This window comes from Mus caroli, unplaced genomic scaffold (assembly GCF_978045245.1).
Source record: "Mus caroli unplaced genomic scaffold, Mus_caroli_1 scaffold_1, whole genome shotgun sequence".
NCBI lineage: Eukaryota > Metazoa > Chordata > Mammalia > Rodentia > Muridae > Mus > Mus caroli.
The window spans coordinates 152,155,099-152,181,230 of record NW_028227256.1 but is presented as its reverse complement, the minus strand read 5'-3'; the positions used below and the strand labels follow the sequence as shown (position 1 = coordinate 152,181,230).

At 41.4% G+C, this 26,132-nt stretch overlaps 1 protein-coding gene across 1 annotated transcript in view; it reads left to right on the top strand.

The window, feature by feature from the left end:
• The window catches only part of Cacna1e (calcium voltage-gated channel subunit alpha1 E), a 485,686-nt gene that overhangs the window by 223,316 nt on the left and 236,238 nt on the right, over positions 1–26,132 (top strand). The window lies entirely within an intron of this gene.

Sequence of the window (26,132 nt, the reverse complement as noted above, 5' to 3'; positions counted from 1 at the left end):
GAACGATTTAGACTGGGAAGCTCCAGGTCAGACTTAAAGTTTGACAAGATGGCTCTGGGACTGGCTTAGAGCCCAGAATGAAGGAGCAGAGAGGCAGACAGAAGCTGAAGGTATTCCTGTGAAAACTGAGGAGCATACTGCTTGTGGGAAAGGGAACTGGAGAGGCCACTTTGGAATACATAGTTCAGGTCTAGCCTCGGGTATGTCCTGAGAGCTTGCGAGGAGAGGAATGAGAATGCCCACTCGATAGGACACCCATTGGCCAGAAGGCCCACCGGGTACTGTTGGAGGCACCATCCTGCCAGAGGGTGGCCAGGTCACACATGTTTGCAAAAAGATACAACCCAGGAGGTTTTTCATCCAAGGAGAGTAGGAAGGTTGAGATTCCTAAGGGAGAAAGTGTGAGTTGAAAGTGAGAGTGGGTAGGAGCAACTATGACGTCTTAGAGGATATTACTTTTAAGAGGGAGTTGGAAGAGGGATGCTAGCCCAGAAAGGGGAACTCAGAAGGGAAGAAGAGGACTTCAAATCCTGAAAAGCAGGATGAATATTCCTTATGGGAAATGCCTGGGGCTAAAAGTATTTTGGACTTTAGATATATTTGTTTCAGAATATCTACACATAGATATCATATCTATAAGATATATCTATATGATCTATCTATCTATCTATCTATCTATCTATCTATCTATCTATTCTGCATGATATATATCAAGATCTTTTGGGGATTTAGCCCAAGTCTTAAGGCACAATTAATTTGTCATCAATAGATACCTTATGCCTACAGTCTGAAGGAGATTTTATACAACATGAGGACCCACATGCACATCTTGGCTCTTGGGATCTGGAGGTCACTGGTGACCTTTAGTAAGTTTATTCATGGAGTTGGGAGGGCAGACGCCAGCTGGCAGCAGGCTGAGGATGTGAACCACAAGTCAGAAGCTGGCCAGTGCAGAGGGAATGGTGAAAAGGGGCCCCTGGGAACACCAGGAAGGTATGTCAACCAGAGCACCAGGGTGAAGTAACAGGCTCGGCGTATGCAGAGTGGCTTCTGGGAAAATCACATAGAGCTACTTCCATACTCCTATGCCTTGTAGAAGTTATAGAAACACTACAGGCAACACTGACATACAAGTATTTGAGACCAAGTTTCATGTGCAGCCCAGGATGGCCCTGAACTCATAGCATTAGCATCTTTCTATCTCAGCCTCCTGAGTGTAGGGATTATGGGTGTGAGTGACTATTCATGAATTACACTGTACTTTGCAAAATTATAACTGTTCTGATCATAGAAGAAAGATAGTCTTTTTTTATATATATTTTTATTACATCTTTTCCTCAATTAGATTTTCCAATGTTATCCCAAAAGTCCCCCATACCCTCCCCCCTACTTCCCTACGCACCCATTCCCATTTTTTTTGGCCCTGGCGTTCCCCTGTACTGGGGCATATAAAGTTTGCATGTCCAATGGGCCTCTCTTTACAGTGATGGCCAACTAGGCCATCTTTTGATACATATGCAGCTAGAGTCAAGAGCTCCGGGGTACTGGTTAGTTCATAATGTTGTTCCACCCATAGGGTTGCAGATCCCTTCAGCTCCTTGGGTACTTTCTCCAGCTCCTCCATTGGGGGCCCTGTGATCCATTCACTAGCTGACTGTGAGCATCCACTTCTGTGTTTGCCAGGACCTGGCATAGTCTCACAGGAGACAGCTATATCTGGGCCCTTTCAGCAAAATCTTGCTAGTGAATGCAATGGTGTCAGCGTTTGGATCCTGATCATGGAATGGATCTCTGGATATGGCAGTCTCTAGATGGTCCATCCTTTCGTCACAGATCCAAACTTTGTCTCTGTAACTCCTTCCATGGGTGTTCTGTTCCCAATTCTAAGGAGGGGCATAGTGTCCACACTTCAGTCTTCATTCTTCTTGAGTTTCATGTGTTTAGCAAACTGTATCTTATATCTTGGGTATCAAAAGTTTTGGGCTAATATCCACTTATCAGTGAGTACATATTGTGTGAGTTCCTTTGTGATTGGGTTACCTCACTCAGGATGATGCCCTCCAGGTCCATCCATTTGCCTAGGAATTTCATAAATTCATTCTTTTTAATAGCTGAGTAGTACTCCATTGTGTAAATGTACCACATTTTCTGTATCCATTCCTCTGTTAAGGGGCATCTGGGTTCTTTCCAGCTTCTGGCTATTATAAATAAGGCTGCTATGAACATAGTGGAGCATGTGTCCTTCTTACTGGTTGGGACATCTTCTGGATATATGCCCAGGAGAGGTATTGCTGGATCCTCTGGTAGTACTATGTCCAATTTCCTAAGGAACCGCCAGACTGATTTCCAGAGTGGTTGTACAAGCTTGCAATCCCACCAACAATGGAGGAGTGTTCCTCTTTCTCCACATCCTCGCCAGCATCTACTGTCACCTGAATTTTTGATCTTAGTCATTCTGACTGGTGTGAGGTGGAATCTCAGGGTTGTTTTGATTTGCATTTCCCTGATGATTAAGGATGTTGAACATTTTTTCAGGTGCTTCTCTGCCATTCGGTATTCCTCAGGTGAGAATTCTTTGTTCAGTTCTGAGCCCCATTTTTTCATGGGGTTATTTGATTTTCTGGAGTCCACCTTCTTGAGTTCTTTATATATATTGGATATTAGTCCCCTATCTGATTTACGATAGGTAAAGATCCTTTCCCAATCTGTTGGTGTTCATTTTGTCCTATTGACGGTGTCTTTTGCCTTGCAGAAGCTTTGCAGTTTCATGAGGTCCCATTTGTCAATTCTCGATCTTATAGCACAAGCCATTGCTGGTCTATTCAGGAATCTTTCCCCTATGCCAATATCTTCAAGGCTTTTCCCCACTGTCTCCTCTATAAGTTTCAGTGTCTCTGGTTTTATGTGAAGTTCCTTGATCCACTTAGATTTGACCTTAGTACAAGGAGATAGGAATGGATCGATTCACTTTCTTCTACATGATAACAACCAGTTGTGCCAGCACCATTTGTCTTTCTTCCACTGGATGGTTTTAGCTCCCTTGTCAAAGATCAAGTGACCGTAGGTGTGTGGGTTCATTTCTGGGTCTTCAATTCTATTCCATTGGTCTACTTATCTGTCACTATACCAGTACCATGCAGTTTTTATCACAATTGCTCTGTAGTAAAGCTTTAGGTAAGGCATGGTGATTCCACTAGAGGTTCTTTTATCCTTGAGAAGAGTTTTTGCTATCCTAGGTTTTTTGTTATTCCAGATGAAGTTGCAGATTGCTCTTTCTAATTCGTTGAAGAATTGAGTTGGAATTTTGATGGGGATTGCATTGAATCTGTAGATTGCTTTTGGCAAGATAGCCATCTTTACAATGTTGATCCTGCCAATCCATGAGCATGGGAGATCTTTCCATCTTCTGAGATCTTCTATAATTTCTTTCTTCAGAGACTTGAAGTTCTTATCATAGAGATCTTTCACTTCCTTAGTTAGAGTCACACCAAGATATTTTATATTATTTGTGACTATTGTGAAGGGTGTTGTTTCCCTAATTTCTTTCTCAGCCTGTTTATTCTTTGTGTAGAGAAAGGCCATTGACTTGTTTGAGTTAATTTTATATCCAGCTACTTCACCGAAGCTGTTTATCAGGTTTAGGAGATCTCTGGTGGAATTTTTAGGGTCACTTATATATACTATCATATCATCTGCAAAAAGTGATATTTTGACTTCATCTTTTCCAATTTGTATCCCCTTGATCTCCTTTTGTTGTCGAATTGCTCTGGCTAGGACTTCAAGTAAAATGTTGAATAGGTATGGGGAGAGTGGACAGCCTTGTCTAGTCCCTGATTTTAGTGGGATTGCTTCAAGCTTCTCAGTATTTATTTTGATGTTGGCTACTGGTTTGCTGTAGATTGCTTTTATCATGTTTAGGTAAGGGCCTTGAATTCCTGACCTTTCCAAGACTTTTATCATGAATGGGTGTTGGATCTTGTCGAATGCTTTTTCTGAATCTAACGAGATGATCATGTGGTTGTTGTCTTTGAGTTTGTTTATATAATGGATTACGTTGATGGATTTCCGTATATTAAACCATCCCTGCATCCCTGGAATAAAACCTACTTGGTCAGGATGGATGATTGCTTTAATGTGTTATTGGATTCAGTTAGCGAGAATTTTATTGAGTATTTTTGCATCAGTATTTATAAGGGAAATTGGTCTGAAGTTCTCTATCTTTGTTGGATCTTTCTGTGGTTTAGGTATCAGAGTAATTGTGGCTTCATAGAATGAGTTGGGTAGAGTTCCTTCTACTTCTATTTTGTGGAATAGTTTGTGCAGAACTGGAATTAGATCTTCTTTGAAGGTCTGGTAGAACTCTGCACTAAACCCATCTGGTCCTGGGCTTTTTTTGGCTGGGAGACTATTAATGACTGCTTCTATTTCTATGGGACTGTTTAGCTCGTTAACTTGATCCTGGTTTAATTTTGGTACCTGGTATCTGTCCATAAATTTGTCCATTTCGTCCAGGTTTTCAAGTTTTGTTGAGTATAGCCTTTTGTAGAAGGGTCTGATGGTGTTTTGGATTTCTTCAGGATCTGTTGTTATGTCTCCCTTTTCATTTCTGATTTTGTTAATTAGGATGTTGTCCCTGTGCCCTCTAGTGAGTCTAGCCAAGGGTTTATCTATCTTGCTGATTTTCTCAAAGAACCAACTCCTCGTTTGGTTAATTCTTTGAATAGTTCTTCTTGTTTCCACTTGGTTGATTTCACCCCTGAGTTTGATTATTTCCTGCCGTCTACTCCTCTTGGGTGAATTTGCTTCCTTTTTTTCTAGAGCTTTTAGATGTGTTGTCAAGCTGCTAGTGTGTGCTCTCTCTAGTTTCTTTTTGGAGGCACTCAGAGCTACGAGTTTCCCTCTTAGAAATGCTTTCATTGTGTCCCATAGGTTTGGGTAAGTTGTGGCTTCATTTTCATTAAACTGTAAAAAGTCTTTAATTTCTTTCTTTATTCCATCCTTAACCAAGGTATCATTGAGAAGAGTGTTATTCAGTTTCCACGTGAATGTTGGCTTTCCATTATTTATGTTCTTATTGAAGAACAGCCTTAGTCCATGGTGGTCTGATAGGATGCATGGGACAATTTCAATATTTTTGTATCTGTTGAGGCCTGTTTTGTGACCAATTATATGGTCAATTTTGGAGAAGGTCCCGTGAGGTGCTGAGAAGAAGGTATATCCTTTTGTTTTAGGATAAAATGTTCTGTAGATATCTGTTAAGTCCATTTGTTTCATAACTTCTGTTAGTTTCACTGTGTCCCTGTTTAGTTTCTGTTTCCAGGATCTGACCATTGATGAAAGTGGTGTGTTGAAGTCTCCCACTATTATTGTGTGAGGTGCAATGTGTGCTTTGAGCTTTACTAACGTGTCTTTAATAAATGTGGCTGACCTTGCATTTGGGGCATAGATATTCAGAATTGAGAGTTCCTCTTGGAGGATTTTACCTTTGATGTGTATGAAGTGTCCCTCCTTGTCTTTTTTGATAACTTTGGGTTGGAAGTCAATTTTATTCGATATCAGAATGGCTACTCCAGCTTGTTTCTTCAGACCATTTGCTTGGAAAATTGTTTTCCAGCCTTTCACTCTGAGGTAGTGTCTGTCTTTTTCCCTGAGATGGGTTTTCTGTAAGCAGCAGAATGTTGGGTCCTGTTTGTGTAGCCAGTCTGTTAGTCTATGTCTTTTTATTGGGGAATTGAGTCCATTGATATTAAGAGATATTAAGGAAAAGTAATTGTTGCTTCCTTTTATTTTTGTTGTTAGAGTTGGCATTCTGTTCTTGTGGCGGTCTTCTTTTAGGTTCGTTGAAGGATTACTTTCTTGCTTTTTCTAGGGCATGATTTCCGTCCTTGTATTTTTTTCTGTTATCATCCGTTGAAGGGCTGGATTCGTGGAAAGATAATGTGTGAATTTGGTTTTGTCGTGGAATACTTTGGTTTCTCCATCTATGGTAATTGAGAGTTTGGCCGGGTATAGTAACCTGGGCTGGCATTTGTGTTCTCTTAGTGTCTGTATAACATCTATCCAGGCTCTTCTGGCTTTCATAGTCTCTGGTGAAAAGTCTGGTGTAATTCTGATAGGCCTGCCTTTATATGTTACTTGACCTTTCTCCCTTACTGCTTTTAATATTCTATCTTTATTTAGTGCATTTGTTGTTCTGATTATTATGTGTCAGGAGGAATTTCTTTTCTGGTCCGGTCTATTTGGAGTTCTGTAGGCTTCTTGTATGATCATGGGCATCTCTTTCTTTAGGATTGGGAAGTTTTCTTCTATTATTTTGTTGAAGATATTTGCTGGCCCTTTAAGTTGAAAATCTTCATTCTCATCAACTCCTATTATCCGTAGGTTTGGTCTTCTCATTGTGTCCTGTATTTCCTGGATGTTTTGAGTTAGGATCCTTTTGCATTTTGTATTTTCTTTGATTGTTGTGCCGATGTTCTCTATGGAGTCTTCTGCACCTGAGATTCTCTCTTCCATCTCTTATATTCTGTTGCTGATGCTTGCATTTATGGTTCCAGATTTCTTTCCTAGGGTTTCTATCTCCAGCGTTGCCTCACTTTGGGTTTTCTTTATTGTGTCTACTTCCCTTTTTAGGTTTAGTATAATTTTGTTCATTTACATCACCTGTTTGGATGTGTTTTCCTGTTTTTCTTTAAGGACTTCTACCAGTTTGGTTGTGTTTTCCTGTTTTTCTTTAAGGACCTGTAACTCTTTAGCAGTGCTCTCCTGTATTTCTTTAAGTGAGTTATGAAAGTCCTTCTTGATGTCCTCTACCATCATCATGAGATATGCTTTTAAATCTGGGTCTACATTTTCGGTTGTGTTGGGGTACCCAGGACTAGGTGGGGTGGGAGTGCTGTGTTCTGATGATGGTGAGTGGTCTTGATTTCTGTTAGTAGGATTCTTACGTTTGCCTTTCGCCATCTGGTAATCTCTGAAGCTAGCTGTTGTAGTTGTCTCTGGTTAGAGCTTGTTCCTCAGGTGACTCTGTTAGCCTCTATCAGCAGACCTGGGAGGCTGGCTCTCTCCTTAGTTTCAGTGGTCAGAGTATTCTCTGCAGGCAAGCTCTATTCTTGCAGGGAAGGTGCCCAGATATCTGGTGTTCGAACCTGCCTCCTGGCAGAAGTTGTGTTCCACTCACCAAAGGTCTTAGGATCCCGTGGGGAATCCTGTGTGGGTCCTTGCGGGTGTCCACAGACTCCACTGGCAAGGCACTCCGGTGCTCGAGTGGACCAGAAGGGACTTGTGCCCCAGCAGAGGCTGGGTTGCCTGCTTCCCTAGTTAATGCAGTCTCAGGTCCCACTCAATTGGATTGGAGCAGAAGCTGTGTTCCACTCACCAAAGGTCTTAGGATCCCGTGGGGAATCCTGTGTGGGTCCTTTCGGGTGTCCGGAGACTCCTCTGGCAAGGCACCCTGGTGCTCGAGTGGACTGGAAGGGACTTGTGCCCCACCTCAGGCCGGGTTGCCTGCTTCCCTAGTTAATGCAGTCTCAGGTTCCACAGGATTGGATTGGAGCAGATGCTGTGTTCCACTCACCAGAGGTCTTAGGATCCCATGGGGAGTCCTGTGTGGGTCCTTGCGGGTGTCCAGAGACTCCACTGGCAAGGCACCCGACGAAAGATAGTCTTATAAAAACAACCCTGGAAAATACAAACAAGCATTAGGAAAGAACAGTACTCCTTATTCACTGGGCTACCGTCACAGTCTTTAGTGGGTACTCGAGACTGTCAAGCCAGAGGTTTACTGCTTCTCCCATGTGTGCATATGGATGATAAAAGTTACAAATGATGGACACTAAGAGATGGGCAGTGATAATTAACAGCAGCATATAGCAATGCCCATGGCAATATAACCTCCCTCTCAAAGTGGCTTGTTATGTTTTATCCTTTTTGCCTAAAGGAACAGATTAATGTTTCTCTTATAGATATTCAGGTTTTTAAATAACTACCTTTGTGCTTTGGGGCCATGATTAAGTATACTGCAGCAGCAGCACAGCAGTCAGTATGATGACGCAGACAGCTCCCATGGAACCAATGGGCAGACAGCTCCCATGGAACCAATGGGCAGTTAGCGCCTACTGGGTGGATATGCTTGACAAAGGGTCATATGCTATATTCTGATGGGGAGAGGGGGCAGTAGTTTGAAATTTCATTATCTACTTAGAATGTTGTATAATTTAAAGTTTATAAACAGTTTATTTTTATAATTTTTCATTGAATGTTTTCAAAATTTATTAACTGAAACCACAGAAAACATCTAGAAATAGGGAGATTGTTGAACAGCAACCTCACTGCCTAAAGATAACAACTGCTAGCATTTAGTGTATTTCCTTCATGTCTTTTCCCCTTCTTATACATTTCACATTGTAGAATTTATATTGAAGGTAAAATACTTACCCCTCAAAATTACTCTGATTTTCTTTTTTTTTTTTTTTTTTGGTTTTTTCGAGACAGGGTTTCTCTATGTAGCCCTGGCTGTCCTGGCACTCACTTTGTAGACCAGGCTGGCCTCGAACTCAGAAATCCGCCTGCCTCTGCCTCCCGAGTGCTGGGATTAAAGGCGTGCGCCACCACGCCCGGCTCTGATTTTCTTCTGTAAGGCTTTATGCATAATTTACTATGTTATTAAATGTTCTATAGACATAATATTTTTAAATGAAAATGATTATAAATTTTATTTTATGTGCCTGAATGTTTTGCTTGCATATGCATCCTTAGAGGCCTGAGGAGAGCCCTGAATCCTCTGGAACAGGGGTTATGGATGTTTGTAAGCTACCATGTGGATTCTAGAAGAACCTCGCTCTCATGTTAGAACATACATGCTCTTAACTACTGTGACATCTCTCTAGCCCCTAGCAATAACACTTTAAAGGCTATGTAGTATTCCACTTCGTGGTGAACTGATGATATATGGTTCCTTTCAAAATTCAATGCAGAATTTACCATTAGATCCAGCAGTTCCACTTTTGGGCTTACACCCAGTGAAATTAAAAGCAAGAATCAGCACAGATTGTGGACATCATTCATAGTAGCACGATGCACAATATCCAAAAGGTAAAAGCAAACAAAATGCAACTGAGGGACTGATGAAGAGGCCACATGTATATGCATATAATGTATATATTATGTATGTGTGTAGATAGATAGATAGATAGATAGATAGATAGATAGATAGATAGATAGATAGATAGATAGTCTTACAAAGGAATGCAGTCCTGGCATTCACTATGACATAGATGAACCTTGAAGATGTCATGCTGAGTGGCATAAAGCAGACAGCGTGACAAAAGCTGTATAATTTCACTCATATCATGTACCTGCAATGAGTGCAAGTTGAAGATGGCTGCCAGGAGCTGGCAGGACAGGAGAGAGATTGGTTTAGTGAGTACAGGACCTCTGATTTGGAAGAGGAAAAAGTCCTGGAGATGGGTGAGGATTATGGTTAATATACATTGTACATTACATGTTATAGTTATAATATACATTAATATCTTTAGTGGTGCAGCAGTAGTATCTGAAAATGTTCAAAGCTACGAATTTTATGTTCTATAGAACAATATATATATATATATATTGTATCACAATTAGAACCAAACCTGACTGAATCTTTTCAAGACTAGTTTACACGTAGACAGCAAAATCTATGCTTTCTTTTCTCTCTTTTTAGAAATATACCTGAATATATTTTGGCAGTAATGTGTGGTTGACTATACACAGAGTATTTCTGCGCACGCACACACCCACCCTGCCAAGTACCCTGAGCTCCTTTCTTGTCCATTGTTTTCTTCCTCGGTGTCTGAAAAACTACTGAACTGCTTTTCCCCCTAGACACAGCGTTTCCATTTAAATGAAATCAGAGCACAGCCTTCAGACTAAGGCATAGTGCTTCTGAGATGCGACCCTGCTTGGTGCACACATCAGTATGCATTCCTTTCTATTGCTTCCAGTGCCCTGTTCTGTGGACAACCAAGTTGTGGTACAATTTATTGATTTACCAGTTTTGTATTGTTTGGATTGGGTACACCCTGGGTAGCTATAGGTAGAGAGAGGTGTGACCAATAACTGCCCATTGCTGACTACAATGGCCGGCGTGTGTATGACTCCATAAAGAACAGCTCTGCTGTTTTCCAAATGGCTGTGCTCGTTTGCATTTCCAGCAGAATATGGGATTTCCAGTTGTTCCCCTGTCCCCATTCTTCACCATGTTCAGCATTATCAGGCTTTGGATGGTTGTTTGGACTTTTGGCTCAGCCCTTGAATAGGTGTAGAGTCAACGCTGGTTTAAGTTACAGCTTGTGTTTCCCTGATGATTTGAAATGTATCTTTCATGTGTGTCTTTGTTTTATATGTCTTTCTGTATTGAAGTGACTTCTCACTACATGGGGCCAGTTTTTTTATTAATTCATTAATTAATTAATCTTTTCACACTCTATATTTTATCCCCCCCATAATCCTCTGACTGTTCCACATCCCATACATCCTCCCCAAACCCCCAGTCTTCACAAGGATGCCGCCACCCCCCACCCCACCTGACCTCTATACTCCCTGGGGCCTCTAGTCTCTTGAGGGTTAGGTGCCTCATCTCTGAATGAACCCAGACCCAGGAGTCCTCTACTGTATGTGTGTTGGGGCCTCATATCAGCTGGTGTATGCTGCTTGGTTGGTGTTCCAGTATCTGAGAGATCTTGGGGTCCAGGTTAATTGAGACTTCTGGTCCTTCAGCAGGATCACCCTTTTCCTCAGCTTCTTTCAGCCTTCCCTAATTCAACAAGAGTTGACAGCTGCTTCTGTCCATTGGTTGGGTGCAAATATCTGTATCTGATTCTTTCAGCTGCTTGTTGGGTCTTTTGGAGGGCAGTCATGCTAGGTCCCTTTTTGTGAGTGCTCCATAGCCTCAGTAATAGTGTCAGGCCTTGAGACCTCCCCTTGAACTGCATTCCACTTTGGGCCTGTCACTGGACCTTCTTTTCCTCAGGCTTCTCTTCATTTCCATCCCTGTAATTCTTTCAGACAGGAACAATTATGGGTCAGAGATGTGACTGTAGGATGGCAACCCCATCCCTCACTTGATGCCCTGTCTTCCTGTTGTAGGTGGGCTCTATAAGTTCTCTCTCCCTACTGTCTGGCATTTTATCTAAGGTCCCTTCCTTTGAGTTCTGAGAGTCTCTCACCTCCTAGGTCTCTGGTGCATTCTGGAGGGTCCCCCCAACCTTCTATCTCCCAAGGTTGCCTGTTTGCATTCTTTCTGCTGGCCCTCAGGGCTTCAGTCCTTTTTCCTCACCCAATACTAAATCAGGGTTCCCCCCCCCAGCTTCCCCCCATCCAATCCACTTTCCTTTCCTTCCCAGGTCCCTCCTTCCCTCTCCACTTGTGATAGCTTTCTTCTCTCTCCCAAATGGGAGTGAGGCATCCTCACTTGGGCACTTGACCTTTTTGAGTTCTGTGAACTGAATCTTGGGTCTTCTGTATTTTTTTTTTTTTTTTGCTAATAGCCACTTATTAATGAGTACATATCATGAATGTCCTTTTGGGTCTGAGTTACCTTGTTCAAGATGATATTTTCTAATTCCATCCATTTGCCTACAAAATTTATCGTGCCCTTGTTCTTAATAGCTGAATATTATTCCATTGAGTACATGAAGCACATTTTCTGTATCCATTCTTCTGTTGTGGGACACCTGGGTTGTTTCTAGCTTCTGGCTATCACAAATAAGGCCACTATGAACATAATGGAACACATGCCCCTGTGGCATGGTGGAGCATCTTTTTGGAATATTCCCAAGAGTGGTATAGCTGGGTCTTCATGCAGATCTATTTCCAATTTTCTGAGGAACCTCCAGACTGATTTCCAGAGTGGTTGTACCAGTTTTCAATCCCACCAGCAATGGAGGAGTGTTCGTTCCTCTTTCTGCACATCCTCGTCAGCATGTGCTGTCATCTGAGGATTTGATTTTAGCCATTTTGACTGATGTTAGGTGGAATTTCGGGGTCATTTTGATTTACATTTCTCTGATCACTAAGGACTTTGAACATTTCTTTAGGTGCTCTCAGCCATTCGAGATCCCTCAGTTGTGAATTTTCAGCTTTACTTCTATACCCTATTTTTTGATTGGGTTGTTTGGTTTTTTGGTGATTAATTTCTTGAGCTCTTTATATATTTTGGATGTTAGCCCTCGATTGGATGTGGGGTTAGTGAAGGTTCTTTCCCAATCTGTAGGTTGCTGATTTGTCTTATTGACTATGTCCTTTGCCTTACAGAAGCTTTTCAGTTTCATGAGATCCACATGGGGCCATTTTTAATTAGGTTGTTTTCTTAAGTGGTAGATGGCTTTTAGGTCACTTACAATTATTGATACTGCTTAAATATCTATACTTTAGGTACATGTATGTAAAGCATTGTATATAAACATTTTATAAAAAGCATTTTACCTAAAATTGTCTTCAATTTTAGAGTGTATACTTCAAATAATTTGAAACTCTCAAAGAAAGTAGACAATTTCAGAATCCTTTCTTAAGTGTGTATTGTTCCATATTTTGCCAAGTGATGGTACCAGCTTATTAACCTTCCAGTAGTAGCAATATGATGGACATGTCAGTTATTAATTTGAATTTCTTTGGCTATGGAAAATTTCAAAGGTAACCACTAAACATTCTATATTTATTTTGTGACGTTTCTATATCTTGACCTTTTAGATATTATATTATACACAAAAGAGAGTTGGAGAGATATCTCAGAGGTCAAGACCAATTGCTGCTCTTGAACAGGACTTGGGTTCAGTTCCCAACACTCACATGGTATAACTATCTGTAACTATCACAGCTATCTGTAACTCCAGTTCCCTGGGTATCTGATGCCTCTTCTGACCACTGTGGTCATCACACATCCATATGGTACATTTACATACAGGGTACAAGCAAAACACTCATGTACATAAAATTAAAATAAACAAATAAATCTTTAGAGAAATTATAACGACACAGAAACATGCCACGGCTCTCTATCTACAGGGACACCTGCAGAGCATATGAAGTTTAGTATTAGGGTTGCCAGTTACACTATTTTCATTTTTTTTCATAAAATATTAATTGGGCTCAGCCTGGTTTCTTTCATGCTCAGAGGTCATGCCTAATTTGCATAGCTGGGAAGGTAAAAATACTTTCAGAGCAGAAGGGAGAAAGCTTTGTCACTAGTTTAAACTTAGACACCAGTGCCAAGACATCTACAAGGGGCAGCAGTTTCTTTGTCTAGACTCCATGATTAATGAATGCACTGTATCATTAGAGCACTCTCTCAGAAAATGCCCACACCACTTAGTTGTGCGCTTACCTAACCTGTGGATTTTGCTAACAGCTCAGCACTTTATTTATCCACAATGAAAATACAATTAAAGCCACTTATACTGTTTGTGCTGATATGCCACCATCAAATAGACTTGTGTAGCAAGCGGTTCCTGTATAGAGACACAATTCTTGTTAATTATTAAAATTGCTGCTATTTTTATTATATTCCAAATAGGTGGTATGGGATGTGATATGACTCAGAACTACTTGAATGAATTTTGGCTTAATGACTCTTAAAAGTAAAAAGCATTTTGTTTTCTCTGACAAAAAGCTCTAGTTCACTTGGGGTTTTACAGACAGTTGGTATTTTATAGTAGGTTTATGGCCGCCTCTTCATCAAACCTGTAATTATGGGCTTGGCTTCTCTGCAACCATGAGAAATTTTATCTAGTTTTCTTTTTCCCACATACTTGTCATTCTGGAAGAAAAATGGCATATACCTGTCCTACAGATCCAGCTCCCACGCATTGTAAGCAAAGCCAGGGATGAAGAACAATGGACAAACACATTTTTTCCTAAAATTTATGGATCTATGATTTGTTGGAAAGATTCATTGATTTGAGAGGGTTTTATGAATTCAAATAGATTCTTTAAGCCAAGTAATTCCCATCTAGGGGAAGAAAAAAAGAACAGCATATCTCATGGTATGGTGAGCAGGTAGACTTCTTAGTTTTAATCATGTTTCCCCTCCACCTTGAAAGATTCCTTGGGTCAGCATGTGAAATGGGGGTGATGGCACCTGTCTGGGTGAAGGTCATGTGAACCAGGAAACTGCCTGATGGTCTTCAGCTGGCCTTTGTTGTCAAGTGTGCTTGCATTACAGTGGTGACAGAGTCCCCCACTGCCCAGGCAATGTTGACCTTCTTGGGGGGAGGAGGGGAGGTTGATGTTTTAAGAAGAGGTCTTTCTGCCATTTCTTGGAGTCATGAATGAATATGTCTTGAGTCTCTTGGCTGTTGAAGAGGAAGAAGCATCGTTTCAGTGTCTAAGGAATCCAGCCATTTACAAAAGCATCATGCTCTGTAACTGGCACATTAACTCCAAGCCAAGGCATGCTTCTGTGTTTCTCTTTGTTGTCTTCTGAATCTCATGTCTCTTTTAGGTGTGGCTAAACCAGTCATACCAACATTGATTTTGGTTTCTTCCCCAGATAGTAATGTCCAGACAGAAAAAAAATGGGCAGTTATTGTGATGCTATTGTGATGGGAACCTGCCTTGGACCGTTCTGAGCAGAAAGGACATGTTTCACAGAACTGCCATGTTACAGAAACACCAGGAAATATCAGGAACCCTACAAACTACAAGCACAAACTCAATTCCTGCAGAAATCTGTTTGTGCTCTTTTCTTCTCTTCTCTTCGGGATCATTTGTTTTCTCTCTCACTGTAACTAGTTTTGCTCTCTTAGTGAGATCATGGCTGGCTACAGCTCTCAGGCTTTTGTTTTATATGGCTTTAATTGCTGCAGAAGTGATAGCTGAGCTCTATCACCCATGTCTAAATATCCCAGGGAAGGAACTGCTTGTTCCTCAACCTACTGAGACTAGCAATATTACATGAGAATGTTACAGTTTGAGGAAAACTTAGAGAGGAATTGGGTAAAGAAGAAGGTTCTGGCAATGTGGCAGCAGGTAGCCACACTGAAGGGCTCTGTCGGGTTACATAGCTAGTCCCTGGCGTCTGACTTTGGAGTTCACTAACACATGCTAGCAAAGCCAGTGTTGAAAACTTGGCTGTCACTGGGATTATTATTAGCCAAGCTTTTGTCCTTGGCTGGGTGCTGCTCTGTGCCTGGTTAGCCATCTCACAAATGCTTGTAGCAGATCTGGAAGGGACCCTAGTAACAGAAAGTGTGTAGGTGGAGGATCAACAGAACTCTCTTGCCACCACTGGAAAGACAACCCAAAGAACATGTATTTATGTTAGTGAGATCTTATATTGTGGGATTTCCCCTCTGCAGCCATTCTCCTTCACTCTTAGCTCTCTGAAGCACAGTTCTGGTCACCTCCATATGATGTTGCAATCACTGGGCACCACAAGACTCTGCAGGGAGGCAGCTCTGTAAGCATCCTAGAGAGCGGTTGTCACATATGTGTACCTCTGGGGCATGTTTCTAGCTATTAGTCATTATCTTTTTGTAGCTACCAAAAGCACTAGAGTTAGATTCCAAATGTGTGCGTTTGAGTCTCAATTTGACTATTGCAGTGGCCTTGGTCTAGGCAGTTTCTCTCTCTGAGCACTAATTCTCAGATGTAGGAAATGGGGATAATGGCTCCCCTATGGGTGATGTCGGTGTGAACTGTGAAGCAATGAGACAACTTTCTTTCTGTTTTTGTCATCCTTTCTGGCACCTGCATGCCAATTAGGATCTCTCTTCTTCCTTTGGTATTTTCATTTTCTAGGTCTGGGTGAATACTTTATCCCCCAGAATACAGAACTCAGGACCATTAGTAGGACTTTGATTCCTATTTCCCTTATGGTAAGTTAGACAAATATAAATATTCTTTGTACTTTTCTAGCATTGGAAGGAGAATGTCTCTTTCATAAGGGGTCCAGCTTGTAGCACTTCACAGGATGTATTTAGGACATTTTAAAGGGATTTAAGGGTAGTGGGGCATTCCTCCCTCAAAACTTAATGGTCCTTCAAAGTTAAAATTTAGGGCTGGGATTATGCAAACAACCTCTCATTTCTGATTGGCTGGACTATGTGCTTCCTCCCAAGGGCCTTGTGAGAAACGGGTGCCACTCGCCTTTAGTTAGCTAGTTAGTTAGCTATTTCTCCTGCTCATGAGGATTGTCAGAGTTCTTCCTGTTCAGTGGCCCTCTTCCAGGGTAGACATTTGACAATATCTGGAGACATTTTGTCGTGGCTGGTGGAAGGTGGGCTGCTACCGGTAGTTAGTGGCTACAGGCTAGGGATGCTGCTAAATGTCCTACAGTGCAAAGGTCAGCTTTCCACTACCAAGAGTGAACTGTCTCTAAATGTCAGCACATCTGACATCTGTGTGATGTGGGTTTGACTGTTGAGCTTTCTTTCGATGGACAAGGAAAGGCAGAGGTTTATGTCAGGACTTTTCTTTTTCATCAAAGGTGTATTTTAGTATTACCCACTATGTTTCTTTTGAAATTTGACCAGGGAACCACATTTTCTATTCCATGAGTATTTTCCCACTTTGTTGGAGTCAGAGGCACTTGTTCCTCTTGTAAATGGCATAGTCTTTCCTTAATAGAAAGGGCAAGCTGACCCTGCCTGCCTTCCTATCCTCCCAAGAAATTTTAGGCCCCCTTGGCTATAACTTATTGTCTGTAGAACAGACCAAGAAATAGAAAAAAAAACCCACAAAGAACATAAAACCAAACCAGAAGCAGATACCATTCTTTGATGATAGTTTTCGTGTGTGTGTGTGTGTGTGTGTGTGTGTGTGTGTGTTTCTCTGTGTTTTGTCTTTCATTACCTATTTCATTTCAGGGACCTAAATGGGGAAGAAGTTTCTTTCTGTAATGCTATGTCTCCAGTTCTTGAAACACCATAGTAAAGACTTTCAATGCAAACTATTTTTTGATTAGGAGAAACATCAAGAGGCTCATGTTATGTTAAATCAGCCTCTCACATTGATCCATCTGCCTTTTCAGAGCAGTATCCTTAGAAAGAATTTGTGTATATGTGTGTGGGGGTCAGTGGAGGTGGTTAGGGCTACTGTGGGTAACTTTCACTAGAGGGTCATGAAATGAACTTGTTTGCAACCAGCATTGAACATAAGAAAGGAAGTATTGAAGAGAAAAAAATGCAAGTCTGGCACAGATGGGATAAATATTATTTTATATCAACCTGTCCTTATTATAAAACACACTTCCTGCTTTGCTGTGATCAAAAGGTCTGAAAAAGAAATCTCACATGTATGTATGTACTATACTTTTCCTTTGTTCTATAACACAGGTCAGTTGAAGTCCTGAAGACTATTATTTCTTTATAGATCGGTGGCATGAGTTCTATCAGCTGACCATTTCTAAACCAACTACTGCCTATGCCAATAGAAAGCTTGTTAAGCTTGATCTGGATTTATCCATAGCAAGTCTGGAGCCCAGTACAAGACATGACCACAGGATAGCCCTCCTACCAGAGAAGAATTAATTCAGGTATAGAGACCAAGTCCAAGGGTTAAAGAGAAAGTGAGATACCTGCAGGCAGGAAGACTCCTTAGAACACAAAGTGGTGTTGTGACTAGCTGATGTACCACTGACACATTTAAGACTATCAACCAAAGCTCTTGAACATTCTTCAAGGCTCCATCCAAACCAACACATTCTATGAGGTCTTCCTTGCCTGTGATGTTTTTGAGTTCTGCAGATTCATTCTCCACTCTTCCTGCCTTACCAGGTTCTAGCCACACCTCTCTGGTTTTAATATCTTAAACATGATGATCTCCTGTCTTCCTCGCTGCTCCTTCTGTGCATGCCTCTTCTGTGTTGAAGAGTTTATCCCCTTCTTGTTTCCTCTGCCCTACTCATAGGTCCCCTTTGACCTTTTTACTTACTTTAACTGTATCTTACACTACGTTAACTCTATCTTACACTAAGTGTGATAAGGATAGCTACCTCCTCCATCTTGGCCTCTGTGGGAATGCCACATGTGTGCTCAGTAAGCCTCCGATGACTACAGCCTGGGTTTGGGGCTTTGAGATAGAGCTAACCCTAGTGGTATCAAAGAACTACAGCATAGCCAGTGGGATGAGGGGAGAAGGAGGCTGCTTACAGGTACTGGGAGTTAGGCAGTCAGATGATTTTCTCATTCTCAGCTTCCTTGGTTTTCCTCTAATATATTTTGGTCAAGTTGATTTTTTTTCTTTTGAATAGTTTCTATGTGAACAATTTAATAAACGAAACCTTTTTTTCTCCTTTTTTTATAACAATAAAATGAAATAAATTCTCTAGAAATTGATTTCCAAATCAAATCACATTCCCATAATGTATTTAAAGGAAATGAAGAGCATAACATTATGTGTAATTCAATGGATTTTTGATGGATCATAATGATTTACATGTGTGGTTAAAGTGCCCTTGGTTTGGATCTCTGATTGTTATGTAAGTGCCACAGACACGTAGACACATCTCCTGGGCATGTGTCTAGTTTTTCTGCTCCAGAGAGACTGTATCAATGTCCATGAGCCTTAAGATGGGGCTTTTCTTGGGCTCCACTGTTCCTATTGCTAGAGAAATAACCTATAGTGGATAGAAGCAGAAAGGCAGCTCCTGCCATAAAAGAGTTTGGCTCTGAATCGAGTTATAAGGACCCAACAATTTATCATTCATTAGAGTTCTTGAAGACATGTAAACAAAGCATGCCTGGGTGTTCAGGGACTCGGGGACTGAGTAGCTGAATATTCAATGTTGAACAGCTGTCTGGATACTGAGCATAGTTGTAAGCTGCAGAGGCTAGTGCCACTTGACTCAAGTGACAGAACTAGAAGGGGCCTGAGGGGCCTGAGGGGCCTGAGGGGCCTGAGGGGCCTGTCTTTGTGTTCACCTCATTTAATAGGAAACAGATAATTGCCTTTCTCTTCCTTACCTGCAATACCAACTTATCAGATGCTTTGCATGTGTCAGGCTGTAAAGACACTGGTTTTAAAAATTATTATTTGTTTTCTTATTTATTTGGCTCTTATCTCCCAGTGAGGAGTCTACTTTGTGTACACTCTTGCAGGAGTCTTGTTCACCTTGGAAACACTAAAAGGCTATCCAAGTGCAGCTACGTTGTGTTCATTGGGTCATGCTGCTTAAAAAAGAGACTCCATTCCTTCATCTTCTGCTGCTTCTGGGGCTATAGTTCTCCTGTTCTTTGGGACCTTCCTCCATCTTCAAAACTAGCAGCATGGACAGCACCTTGTTTCAGTTCTTCCATTGCCATCTTGTCCCTAGACAATTCTTCCTTTGCCATTTTCTTAGAAGAACCTTAGCATTTACAAACATTGTATATTCCAGAACAATCCCTCTGTATCAAGATATTTAACTCTGAGTAAAACTGTCTTTTTTTAAAATATTTTTTTATTATGTATTTTCCTCAATTACATTTCCAATGCTATCCCAAAAGTCCCCCATACCCTCCCCACCACTTCCCTACCCACCCATTCCCATTTTTTGGCCCTGGTGTTCCCCTGTACTGGGGCATATAAAGTTTGCGTGTCCAATGGGCCTCTCTTTCCAATGATGGCTGACTAGGCCATCTTTTGATTAAAACTGTCTTATTTGTAGCAGATGACATTCTTAGGTTCCTTAGATTAGGACCTGGCTATCCCTAGTACACCAAGATGCCTGCTTTCTGAATTTCTCAGACTAGTTTTCTGATATTCTTCTAATTCTGTGACTTCCTAGTATGTTCTCAAAATATGTTGGACCTGTTTGGTGGGGATGGGATAATCTTAAACTATTTTACCTTTAAGATAGCTAAAATTTATTTCTATTGCTTGTGACCAGGAATCAATGTGGTAAATCAGTACTATGCAAAGAAATTTACAAGCATTAGTTTTTAAATTCCATAACCTTCCTTACAAGGCCTTTTTCCTTTTATATGTAAGAACATTATTGTCTTGGAGTGACAATTCTGTAAGTTTGAAGGCTTGGGCTAGGATTAGAGTTGAAAGTTGATCAGAGAGCATGTGCTTTACTCTTTCCCTAAAGCAGAAGTGTAGAATTTGGGCCAGAATATGAGGTCTGAAACATTCTGTTTTGATTGAGAAAGCAAGGGAAAGAAGAGGTGGTCCAAGCAGGAAAAAGGCTGGAGAGCAAGAGGCAAATGCAAGACACAAATTTTAAAGAAAATGCATGGTAAAAATTGGTACCTTTATGGAGGTACAGCTCTATGAGAAATGAAGAGAAATGAAAGACCAATGGGTCCATCGTGGATCATAGAATATGTCTAAAAAAAAATGGACCCAAACCATGGGATATGTGGACTGACCACAGTAATAATACCTTGGTTCAACTCTGCTGGACATCCAACTTGAATTAGATCCCTTTCTGAATTCTGGTCTCCTTATAATGTGGGCTGGTTAAACACTTGACACATTTTGACTAATATTAGTCACCCTCTCATGAACAACACACCTTTAAAAAGTGATGCGCAGAAGCAGACAGGTGATTTTTAGAGGGTGGGTGGCAAGCCTACGCCTAATGTTAAAGACCCCTGGCTTCTGTCTATTCTCCAAAGAGAACTTGCAGATTTGCTGAGGGTTAGGCAACAACTAACAGTAGAGCTCTCTACACAGTAATGTCTGGCTCCCAATGTGTCATGATTAGCTGGACTCATTGCTTTTGGGCACTGAATGAGACTATAATGCTCCTGAGCACGCGCGCGCGCGCGCGCGCGCGTGTGTGTGTGTGTGTGTGTGTGTGTGTGTGTGTGTGTACACCTATATACCTACATACATATATGGTGGAACAAGATGTTCATTTCATGGTGAATGAAAAGTAAAATAGTAACGAGGCCCAGGCTCTACAATTCCCTTTGAAGGCACACCATCAGTAGCCTCAGATCTCCCAGTGGCTCTACCTAGGATTTCTATGAGACAGTAGCCAAACCTTTTAACACACGGGCCTTGAGGGAATTCCAGATCAAAACTTGACCACCACCTGAGTGTAATATGTAGACTTTGCAAATAGAAATGTAGGCCGCTCAGTTGTATTAGTTATTTTTTTGATGACTGTGACTCAGTCAGTACCTAATGAGAAGTAACTCGAGGAAACAGGTTTATTTCACCTTGTATTTTAAGAAGCAATGCAGGTCATCATGGTGAGGAAGATATGGCGGCAGAAATGTAAGACATAGGGTCACACTACATCTGTGTTGAGGAAATAGACAGAGGGTAGAAAGTTGGAGTGGGCTATGAAGCACCAAGCTCTGCCTTCTCTGAGCCACTTCCTCCAATGATGCTCAACCTCCTAAAGTTTTTATACCCTCCCCAAACATGCCACTAGCTAGGCACCAGGTGTTCAAACACATGAATCTATGGGGGGGCACATTTCACATTCACACCCCAGCACTGTTTAATTTAAATGCCAGATTTTAGATAGATAATGAATATCCCACACATTATTAAAAAAAACTGCACTAAACTTACTTAGTTGTACTAAAAACTATTTCAGTTCTTTAAGCAAAACTCAAATTTCACTGAGCAACCTATATTTTATCTGACAATTCTAAACATAAGCCCACTGCTGCGGGGTATTTTCAGACATGGAAGTGAACAGCAGAACATGTCTGTAAAAGGAGACTATTGACCTGGATTGACAAGGAGGCTAAGAAAATTCCCTGAGGTCAAAAGGAATAGAACAGTGAAGATTTGTGGATGGCTGACCTGGGAGATGGCTAAGTTCTAATTGTCCAGGGCATCTCTTGTATCCTTGTCTCCTCTGTCCTTCTACAGTTGCCATGACTAGAAAGACTTCTGTCACATCATCAGGATCAGATCTGCCTCCGCTCATTACCTCAGCCCCTGACAACTGAAAGCAAAAGTATTAGAGGAGAGGCTGAGCTGCAACAGCTAGACTGAAGCAATTACTAGACTGGACTGTGTATACGAGATGCTGTGTATATTTCTGGTCATCTGTCCTCTGCTAGGGAGGATAGGAAGAATTAAGTACACCTCTGTATAGAACTTTCCATCCTTTCAATGCTTACAAGGGAAAAGTAAATGGAAAAAAAATAGAGCCTCTGCTCTTGAAGCATATATACACAGAGCTCTTGGGACAGCCGAGAGCTTAGGTTTTTATTAACTCAGACTGAACTTATCCTGGGTGGCCTTCTTCTGATTTTGTGCTGTGTGTGTAAATATTGCAGCAGACGCTACCTGCCATGAAGGCAGTCTTCTAGTCATGGAGACAGGTACATAGAGAATTCTGATGGTCCTGAAAGGGATCAATGGCAACTTACTTGGTGGTTTATGGCCTTGGGATGAAAGGAATCAGATTCACTAATGTGTTCAGAGACAGAACATGGTGACTCTGGGTAACACACTGGAATAGTGTTGCTGAGAAGTGCTAGGTCAACCTCACACAGCATCAGGGCACAACAGGACTAGGAGAGAGAACTGGCTTTCTTTTAACCATTTGACTCTTGCTAAGCCTGGCTTCCTCACAGAAATGAAATGTAGACAACTGTCTTGTTAGATGATTTTTAATGATTTAATCATATAACATTTGAAAATGCTGCTAGCAGATGATAAATATTCTGTATTTGCTACCCCAGTGCTCCCTAAACATCTCTGTCATGAGTCCATATTCTTCTATGTGACTGCTTCCATGGACTGAATGTCAAGAGCCGTTTCCTTCCTCTCTTACCTCCTGTCTTCCTGCATTAGACTTGATAGAGCTTTGCTGAGCTGTATATGCATCAACACTTGGTTTTTACTGGGGAGGAAGCTTCTGGCCTTTGTATCTTCCTCTCTTTGTCACTCCCTCCCTCTATCATTCTACAGAGGACATCCTTTCCTGTGGGGTCCTACTTTGGTGCAATGTTGAGGAGTGTATTTCAAGGTCCTCATCAGACTTTAGATGTTGGGGGAATAGGTTCCTGGCGCACTCCTAGATGCTCAAACATATCTATGACTGAATAATATCCCAGCTTTCTTTGCTTTTCTAATCTTTTCATCAGGAAGTTTGAGGATACCTGTGGCCTCTATTAGTTATTGATCTGTTCAAATTCATTCATTTTTGTCAGCAAAGATCAGGTTCAAACCATCAAGCATCTGCTTAGTAACTCTGAGAATAGGCTTGAGGATATAGGTGATTCTGATGTAGACTATTGATGGAGATGGGAACAGGGTTTGTTGGGCCCCCAGAGCAGGGCCCCGTTCCTCAATTCACTTTGCCCTCTGTGAATCCCATTGTTTCTGATCTTAATACATGGTCAGGGGAGCCAAGTTATAGCTCCCGCCCCCAAGGACTTTGTGAACAATAGAAATTAAGAAGCAGCCAGTGGCTATGTATGTTTTAAAAGCTCTGTTGATCATCTTCCTGCACTGGAAGAAAAAAAGAAATTTCTAAGGAACCAAAAAGCTTGAGGACCCAGGCTGTGTGAGATCCTGTTTGATTGTTGGGAGTGCAAGATGGATTCAGTCAAGAGTACACTTGATGATGGGGTAGTGACCATGTCACATGGCTGGCTATGTGAGTTCCCGGTGATAAATAACACATTCCTCTGTCTTTCATGTTCACTTTGTTTTTATGTTACCTTTCTGACATGACCTTCCTTGCACACTTCCCCGGCACTTGCTTTTATCTCTTATTTTCCTCCTTGCCTGCATCTCTACATTTTTTTTTTACTACATCTCTTAGCGTCTCGTTCTCCTGTCTTCCAACTGCATTTTCACTGTGTATCCTTGCTCTCTTTTAACAATGTCTTCTGCCTCTGCCTCCATGTTCCAAAGCATACCTGTCATACCCAGGCCTGGGGAGGAAAATTTCACTTCCAGCAGCTCTTTGTGTGATGTGAAAGAACATCTGAGTACCTGGGTCTCCTAGGAAACAGAACTCTAGTTTCTGAGCAGAGCAGCTTCCATACACTATGTTTGTGAGACACCAGGAAGGAGAGTCTGGCACCTGGGCAGCACAGGAGGCCCAGACTTGAGTCCAGCCTTTGTTCAAGAGGGATGCCGAACAATGCACCTGCTTTCCCTCAGTCTCTATCCCTCGCATATCTGTCAAGTGTCTTTCTCTTTCACTTCTTTCTTTTCTCTTTTGTCTATTTCTGTCATAGTTTTTCAGTTCTATTTTCTACATTTGTCTTTGTTCTTTTTCCTCTTTAGAAGTTACGCCATCCCCTTCCTGATGGCCTCCTTTAACTTTGTAAGCTAAAATGTGGTGGGGGTTGGAATCAGGAAAGATGCAGGACACTTGGAAAGCTTGCCTAGGACGAGTGCTTTCTGAGAGTAGGAGTGGTTTGCTTATTATTTGAGATTGTATGAGCACAGAATTACATGAAACTTTCCAATTTATGTATGTGGTGCGTATGTGTGTTTGTGTGTGTGTAAGCATAAGCTTTCCCCGTGCTCGTGTGTGGAAATCAGAAGACAACTTCCATGTACTGGTCCTAGGGCATGTTCTGCTCTCTATTTGAGACAGGCTAGCTGGCCCTGCGCTTTCCGGAATCTACCTCCTTTCTATCTCCCATCTCATAGTTGCTGGTCTCACAGGTGTGCTTTACCATGCCTGGCTTCTTAATGTGAGTTCTGGGGATTGGCAGTGCAAGTATTGTATATACTGAGCCATCTCTCCCAGTCCAAAGTATAAAATCCTAAAGCTGAAAGCAATCTCCACTGCCCATTCCAATAACATAATCCAGAGTGAGTGAGCATCCTCTCTTTGTCCTAACATGAGCTGTGCAGCGTGAAATGCTTGAATAGTGCTAACGTTGGGAGTGTTCTTCTACAGTGAGGCAGCTTGTCAGGGGCCAAGGTTGTGTGTTCACAGCCATCTCTGTGATTATGTCATCTTGGATTGGTATCCGCAGTACCTGTGGATCTTGCATCCGTATCCTAGAGCCATGGGACCTTTCTTACGGTTCGCTTTGCCTACATTTGAAATCTTTCAGAGAGGTTGCCCAAAGAATAGTTAAATCGGCCATTCTTTCTACTATGAAGTTTTCCAGGTGACTCATTACCCAGTGCTTCTAAACAGAGGGGCTAATCTTGGAGAGGCTGTAAGGGATAAAAGGTATTATCTCACAAAACAAAGAATAAGCTAGCAAAATTTAAATTAATGTTATTGATCTTTGTGTCAGAAACAATGTCAACTATGCACTTTATATGTGCCAGTACCTTTATTATTATTATTATTATTATTATTATTATTATTGAGATAGTATCTCACTGAGCACCCTATGCTGGCCTTGAGCTTGCAGTTCTCTTGGCTCAGCTTTATAAGTGTAGTCATTAGAGGCATGCATCCCCATGACTGGCCCAGGGCATTCTTTATCTTTAACACAGTATAATTTTATATCTAAAACTAGGCCATTGTACTTCCCTAGTTTATAGATGAAAGGCACAACCCAACCAACCAAAAAACAAAAACCAAACACCTAGAGTTTGAGAGATTTGTATCAAGTGGATAGTTCTTTGGGCCAGGACTTAAACTTTGCTTGTCTAACACTTCGTTTTCTGCCTCACCATTCACAAATCCATATGTGCCTTTGCCCCCACCATATCTACTTTGTCCATAGGTTCTATGCAATGCATTGTCTCCTTAACACATGCTATACACAGTCTAATATTAGTCTTGTGGATGTGTAGATGTGAGTACGTGTGTGTTTGTGGGTATGACTATAGAAGGTGGAAAAATGAAAGCACAGAAAGCCAGTCCAGGTCAAAGTCTGGTTTGGAGGCAGTTAGAAAACATATTAATAATGTATAATGACCACGGACATAGCTCCCAGTCATGAATGTCAGTATAATTTATTAATTTGGTAAGAATTCTGAGCGTCAAGGAAGAGGAGAGTAAATTACTTCTTCACTGAAGTTAATCCAGACAAATTCCCTAAAGAGAACAAGAGATAGGATTATGTGACTTGAAATAGAAAGCATAAGGGTCTGGTAGCAGGAAAGGAAGGGGTTGAGAAGAGAATGAGGGACCAGATTTGGTTCAGGTGTGGGTCTTACGTTGGTGTCCATGTGCTCTGCTCATGATCTGGGACTAGGACTCCAGTATGATGGTAACTTTTCCTTTGCAAAGTAAAACCCAGATGGCTATATTTAATTCCACTTAACGC